Genomic DNA, 7,546 nt, shown 5'->3' on the forward strand with positions numbered 1-7,546 from the left:
TGGACAGTTTGCTAAGAACTTTTATCCGTGGAGAATAAGCCTCAACTAACAAAATCTACAGGAAGCATAAGCCTGGGAATGTTTAACTTTTAAATTCATTGAGAAATTTAAAAAAAAATCCCATTAGATATGATTTTGCTGCCTTGAACACAGTGATTTAGATCATGGAGAGAATGTTTTGCTTTACAGAAAAACTGAATTGGATGGAATTTGGCTGCTTCTCGTTTCTAAAGAGTGGTGGCAATTCAGTCATCAGTCATAGCTAAGAAAGACTGTTATTCTATCACTTAAGTGGCAGATATGAGATAAAAAGAAAAAGAAGATACTTTTGTTACCCAATTCCAAATGTTGAAAAAACCCTAAACATTACATGTTATAATGTCATGAGATGGCCTCCAGGACTGTTTTAAAAGTAGCTTCTGTTGGTGAATATGTTCTAAATATTATAGATACGGTCTAAAATCAGGTTACCAAAACATTGCTTCTGTTGTAATGCATCATAAAGTGGCCTTCAGAACTGATTTTAAAAGTAACTTATGCTGGCAGTGACATTTTGGATTCAGGCCTTCCTGTAAAATGAACTGGTGAACTTTGATGCAAATCTCATCAGAATTTCAGTTTGGTTAACATCTCAAAGACAGAAGAGCTTTACACACTTACACATAACAACTTACACTTACTTCACACACATCCCTAAAAAGGAAAAAAAGAAAAAAATACAAGTAAAGCAAGAAAGACTAAAACAGCAAAACCAAATAAAATGGAGATGATTGATTCAGTGAGCTGATCGCTATCCCATTGGCACAGTGCTGAAACCAAAGGCAATGGTGGCCAAACCCTTTGTCAATGAGATGTGCAGAAAAGTGAAATAACCCACAAAAACAATGGAAAGGAAGTAATTGTGAAGAAATAAAGATGGTCAATTGATACAATGCTAATAGTCTCCAAGACTCTCCAATGCCTTTTTAGAAAACTCCGGATTCTAATGAAAGCTGTGCTTGCTCTCTCTCTCTCTCTCTCACACACACACACACACACACACACACACACACACACACACACACACACACACACACACACACAATAAGCTGCTTATTTGATATGAGACGATACTTATGAAAAATGTAGAAAAAACATTTAAAGATAGCTGCTGTACTTTTCAAATTTTGATTTGTTATTAGGATTTAGCACTGAGAAAAATCAGCACTTGGACTATCATAGAATGAGTACATTTTTTCTTGTACAAAGTGGATTAACTGATTTGTGAAGTTAAAAAGTTGTACTCATTGTATTTACAAAGAATAAAAATATATTGAATTTAAATTATCCTTCGTTTTTTTCCACTTCTCTCTCTCAGTTCCTGGATTAGTTTCCTCCAGGTAAAACTATTCACTGCTTGCCAGAGAACAGAAACATTCTTCAAATATACATCTGCCTACTACAGGGTTTTGTAAACCTTCCTCTGAAGCAGCCGATATGAACCCCTTTTGGAGACAGAGTACTGGACTAGATGGATGTTGGGTCTAAGATAGCTGGGCAATTCTTACGTTCCTATGTTAAAATGGTTGTTAATAGCTAACCAACCATGCAGCTAACAAGGCACTGTTGATGTGATGGAGGGGGACAACACTTTTTTTCCAATTAAAATTATTCTTTTTTTTAGGTGTGAAATTATATCAACAATCCAAAGATGAGAGCATGCAGCTCCCAGAGGGAGAGAAAGAAACTGGCAGTGGGAAAAGAAAAGGAAGAAAGGTAGAAGTGAAGGAAAGGCACTGTGGCCATATGGTGATCAGTGAATGAAAACATTATACATTAGAAATGTGATATGGAGGTTTACATAAACAATGTCAAGGAATAAAGAGCATGGGTGAAATCCTGGCAAAATACCCATTGACTTCAGAGGGGCTAAGATTTAATCTCATATGTTTTTCCGATGTTCAGTCTGTTAATTTTTTTGCATGCCAGCTTTTCCACGGCAGCCAAATCACAAAATATAGTAGACTAATCCCTCTTCTGCTTGGGGAGGCTGAGGCTTCCCATCTCTACAATACTAGTTTTCTAGTCATAAGGGGGAGACAGAGAAGCCAGCTTTCTTGGTAGGATAAAAATATCAGAAACTTTGGAATTGCACTCAGTATGAATTTACAAAGAAAAAGCTTTTTAAAAAATGTTTAAGGTTGTGCTCATTAATAAACTAAACCATAAAAAATAGGAAATAAGAATTAAAAAAGATTAAAAGGTTGCAAAGTCAAGCACTCCCAAGTTAGAAAATAGCAGAATGAACGTTGCCTATGCAACTTTAATTCGGCTCTGTTGTGAGTATGCATTATGATGCATCCTTTAATTACATGCAGAAGTGACTACCTGTGAAAAGTATGGCATAAGTGATTTACCCAATATCACATTGGAACTCAGAGGCAGAGGTAGGGACAGAATCCAAATCTCCAGGGTGGCATTTAAGTGCCCTAACCATGAGACCATCGTTTTTCTCCCTGCAGTCCTGTCTCATTCATTACGAACGCTCCAACTTCTGCAGCAAATGAGGCAAGAACCTTATGTACAATGGCCTTCACTACAAAATCTTGATTCATTCTCAGCACAGATTGATCTTGTGCACTGAATGAACCAGTGTTCCTTTGTAAAAAATGAGATGGGATCATCTAATTAAAGATTGTATCATAATGAATACAAGCAAGGTGTGGGAAGGGGGGAGAACGAAGTTTGCATAGGCAACATTCATTCTGGCATTTCCTAATTTGCTTGACTTTGCAACCTTTATATCCTTAATGTTATATTCCTTTTTTTTAAAATGGTATAGTGCATTGATCATAGCAACTGTAACTAATGTTAAATGAAGTTTTTTGTTTCCAAATTTCCTTATAGTTTTCCCAAAAAAGTCTATGTGCGCGCTATTTAAATAATAAAGCACCTCCACATTGGTTTCATGGTGCTGGAGAAAAAAATAGGTAGGTTTTACTGCAACTTCTAAATGACATTTTTAAATAATTGTGTAATAGAAAACTGAATAGGGACTCATGCACAAGTCCCCCCCCTTTTTTTAAGGTAAATATTCAGAAAGTCCTAGCCCCTAATTTGTAAGCAGCATCTAAACAATATGCATGAAAAGGAGCTGCAGTTCTACACCTTATGTTCATTAACCCTTTTGGGGGAAAGAAGCAAACAATTCCCCTTTGAAAAGAAACACAGTAACTTACCAGAGTCTAAACCCAACGGAGCACAGCAGGAGCTTATCCAAACCCAGCCGGCTTTCATCACAGCTCCTCCTGGGATTCTTCTTTGTAAAAACGTTATGGTCGTCTGAAGAAAATTAGTTGCAACTCTCCCCAAATATGCAAATGAGCTGGAAGGAGGTGAGTGGCTCAATAGCTGTGATGTTACAGTGTCATTGCTCAGGCAAGAGCAAGGGGTAGCAAATGTGCTTTGTGTGGGGAAAAAAAGCTTTTCCAGTGTTCCTGTTGTTTCCCAGTTTCCTTAAAAAACAACATACAAACAAAATACACACTGGAGATCATTGCATACATATATTAACTAGAATATGAAATTTGGTTCAAATTCTCTATGGCTTGTTTACAAACACAGGGTCTGAAAAAGCAGTGAGACACTGACATACTGACCCTGTAAAACAGAAAGTTCTTGACAGCTTTAATGGAGGAGTAGGATCCATCACTTCGAGAGCTAGGCAAATCCTGAAATGTCTTCTCCCCAGACCCTGTCGCTATGGAGTATTTTCACAGCATATGTAATGTTTCCTGCTCCCTCTAGACCAGCTGGAAGGAGCAAAGGGAACAGAACTGGGCAGAAAATATATCCCCAAGTATTAATTATGGCCCCCTGGTCTTTCTGAAATAATACATTTGACCATCAAGCTGAAAAAGTTGGGTACCACTGGTGCACAGTAACAAAGGCAGAACACTCATAATATTCACTGTACTGAAGGTGAGTACCGATTCTCCTCCCCCAAGCAAATAATTTGATACTGTGTCTAACTGCAGAACCACAACATATTTAACTGGGTTTGGAGATGCCCATCTCAAGGTACTTCTGAGAGGTTAAAGCATATCCAAAATTCTACAGCTAACACGGATACCTATGGCTGCTTTTAGAAGAATCTTCAGGTAGCATCTCTGATCCTAATCAGTGAATTTAATTAGACAACATTCCAGAGTCCCCTACATTCAAAGAGGAAGAGGAGATTCCAGTTGGGCAATAAATAGAAGACTATAGCTTTCTCCCTTTTATCCAACCAACTTCCTTCTCCACAGTGAATATCTACCTCTAACTTGGGTTTGGGATTTTATTTGGTGTGTTGTGACCTTCTTAATCCTTTTAAAAAGGAAGAAATATTTTATTTGCCTGTTTCGACACTCTCAGAGAAGTCTCCTTGCCTCTCACAGCTGTAACGTTTGAAGATACCATGATGGCTGGTTGGCAAGTGTCTGTCCACCTTAAAGCAACGTGACTGTATGCACATTTAAGGCTCAAATTAAAAGTTTTGCAACTAATTGTAAATTGACTTACATTTATTATGCTGATTTGGGTTTCTTGTATTTAATGTAAGGAACTCTACAAGTGTTTACTTTGCTATATTCTCCATATTTTAATACGGCCAAGGCCTCACACCTGATAATTATGTTTATATCTGCATTGCAATATTCAGAAAAGGTGCTTAGATGAGAGAACGGCACTCTCAATGCCACATTACCATGTTTGCACTCTATAATTCAGCAACTCACTAGGTTTAGTGTACAAAACTATTTAAAGGGACAAGTTCCATTCTCACATAAACCTACGCTATACTATTGACAACAAAATTGTGAAGGAAAGCAGAATTTGTCTCTTGCTTATTTTTGCAGTGAATTGCTGAGTTCTGGTGCACATGATGAGTAAAGTGTCTTTCCTCCCATTCATAGGAATTTTTGCTTTTTCCCCATCGCAAAGTCAGAACTTCCCCCTCTGTTGTACACCTGATGCTTCTCTTGGGGACCAGGAGGCCCTTGGCCAGGGAGAGGAGTGCGCGTGCGCTCTCTCTCCCCCTCCCCCCTCCCCTCACACACACAAGTGGCAGTGGCTATGAAAGGAAGTGACTACCTTGGGAATGGTGCAGCTGCAGGCAGAGGAGATGGAGAGTGAGGTGGTACTGGAAGCTGCAAGGGCTAAGACATTAACTCAGCCCTTAGGGCAGTGCTCCTCTAAACAACTCCTTAGCTTAGAAGGCAAGAAGCAGGTGGTTGTTGTGATGCACTGCCTCCAGTCACCTCTCTATGCCAGTAGGTTTACCCAAATTCAGCCTGTCACCTTCCCTCCTACTTCCCCAGCTGGGGGAGGGTGGGGAAGGAGGGAGAAGGGGTTCAGCTACCTGCTCTTGGGCAAGGCAAAGGGGCTTTTCCTCCACCCCAGAAGACCTTATTGAGAGAGGGAGGTAAGGGCTGCCATGGCCCCTGGCTATATTTGGGATTACATAAAGGAGGGAAACCCCAGCCTCTGGGGTATAAACTTGGCCAAGGCCCTCTCTCTCTAGATAGGTTTTAGATAGCAGTAGGCATGGGATGGACAAGGTTCTTCCCTGAAAGTGACCCCCCCCCCATCCTTTGGCTTGGGGGAGTGGCCTCGGCAGGTCTCTGATGAGAGAGTGCAAGCAGAAGGGAGTTAAAGAGCCAGGGTCTGGAATAGAAGGGGAAAGATTCAATTAGCTTTTCAATGAGAACATATGGGTCACTTAGCCTCTGCTCTTATTTCAGCTCAAGCCTCCAGCCCTCTTCTGGGACCCAACAAGCCAAAAAGCATCAATCCCATCCCAGCTTCCTTCCAGTGGTAAGGCAGCCAAATCCTTCAATGAAAGGAGGGAATCAAGACCAAAAATATAGAGGTTCTGCTCTAACAGGCTGGCCCCCTTAGCCACCGGGAAAGAGCAGCAAAGCTTTAGGACCATCAGCATGTAGCACTGAGAACAAGACAGAGCTTTCAACAGCTCCCTAAAGATTCCACAGGAGAGCATGAGTGTGTGCCAGGGGGCTTTTAAATATTATCTACAAACAGCATGTTGGGGTGGAGTGATACTAATGCTCACCTTAAAAAACAGTTAAAGTGCAACACAAACATCTTAACATGTTTCTAAGAACGGCTTTAGAGTAATCACTGTACTACATGGACTAGCAGCACAACTAAATGCCTTCTGGATCTCAACTGACCACACTTGAAAATAAGGTTTGACAGCTGCTAGTAATATGCAGCCAATATTTAAAGCTACCAGAACAGATTCCAGTGATCACCACACGTACAAACAACTTATAGAAAAGGAAGCCATTGATCTGAGAGGCAATGTGTACGGATTTAGCCTCTGAAGCTACACAACGTCTTGAGCAACATCATACAAGGGGCACCCAGCATCTTGGAAAGATGGAGGGTGGAAAATGTGAGACTAATGCAACTCACTCCCACTAGGTGACTCCAGAACGTAGTCCTGTAATAGCCACTGCTAAGCTGCCCAACTTGTACAATGCTCTAGAAACAGTTGACTCTGCAGCAAAAAAATGTCCAGGAGCTTTAGAGAGGGAGCATAAAGAATAGTAGCCATGCAGAATTTTTTTAATTAAAGCCAACAGACCCATTCTGGTGTTCTTAGAACCCTGTGGAATGTTTGACTGCAGGTGTTAGAACCCGGACTGATCTTGAATGTTTGCAACAAGGGTTGCACAGTTTGATTGTATATACACAAATTGGGTCTTTTTTTAGTATAAAGCAAACTATGTACAGTTGTTACAATTCTCTCATTCCCTCCCTTTGCAACTGTCCAGAGTATTACTATCCATGGCTGTTCTTGGGCTCAGTCTTTAGCAAAACAAAATTAACAATTTATTTACATTAACACAAGTTGTATAACACGAAAAATAAAAAAAATGAGAGGCACCAATGCTGTTCTGTCAAATGATTCACTAATGGACAATTCTTCAGATATAAAATTCACATTTATTCCTAGATTGCAGGAATCAAACCCTGCCCAAGTCCAAGTCGTCATGGCAGGTAAGATACTGTAGCATTTTAGAGCCTGTCAAAGCTTCACAGGGTTCAAGAACACAAAATGATACATGCCATTCTTAACTTGTTAAATATATTTCTAGGTATGTGGAGTTACCCAAATATCATATAGTTCTGTTGTTTGTTTCCAAACGGGTTCCTTTTACATTACTAAGGGAACTATTTTTTTTTTGCGCTGCGCACACGTTAGATATGACTTGCTTGCTTGCACTGAAAACTAACTATGAACTGACTTCCATCTTCAGTTTGATCTCAACTCATCTTCCTTTTCAAGGAAAGTTCAGTAAAGTGAAAACCTTGTAGAAACATTGCTCCTTCCCATCCTCTTGTAAGCAGTAGGTAAAGTGTAGAGAGCCCAGCTAGAGCAAATGACCAAGTCTGCCATTCAAGTTGGCTATGTTTTTTATATGTGACCTTTTACTCACTTTCATCCAGCTGACGCATTCTGAGCCAAACTTGTTACAACTGCACTACAGTAATGCAAGAA

The sequence above is a fragment of the Emydura macquarii genome, unplaced genomic scaffold (assembly GCF_026122565.2).
Source record: "Emydura macquarii macquarii isolate MOO-44397 ecotype Brisbane River unplaced genomic scaffold, CSIRO-AGI_Emac_v2 contig_1146, whole genome shotgun sequence".
NCBI classification, from domain to species: domain Eukaryota; kingdom Metazoa; phylum Chordata; order Testudines; family Chelidae; genus Emydura; species Emydura macquarii.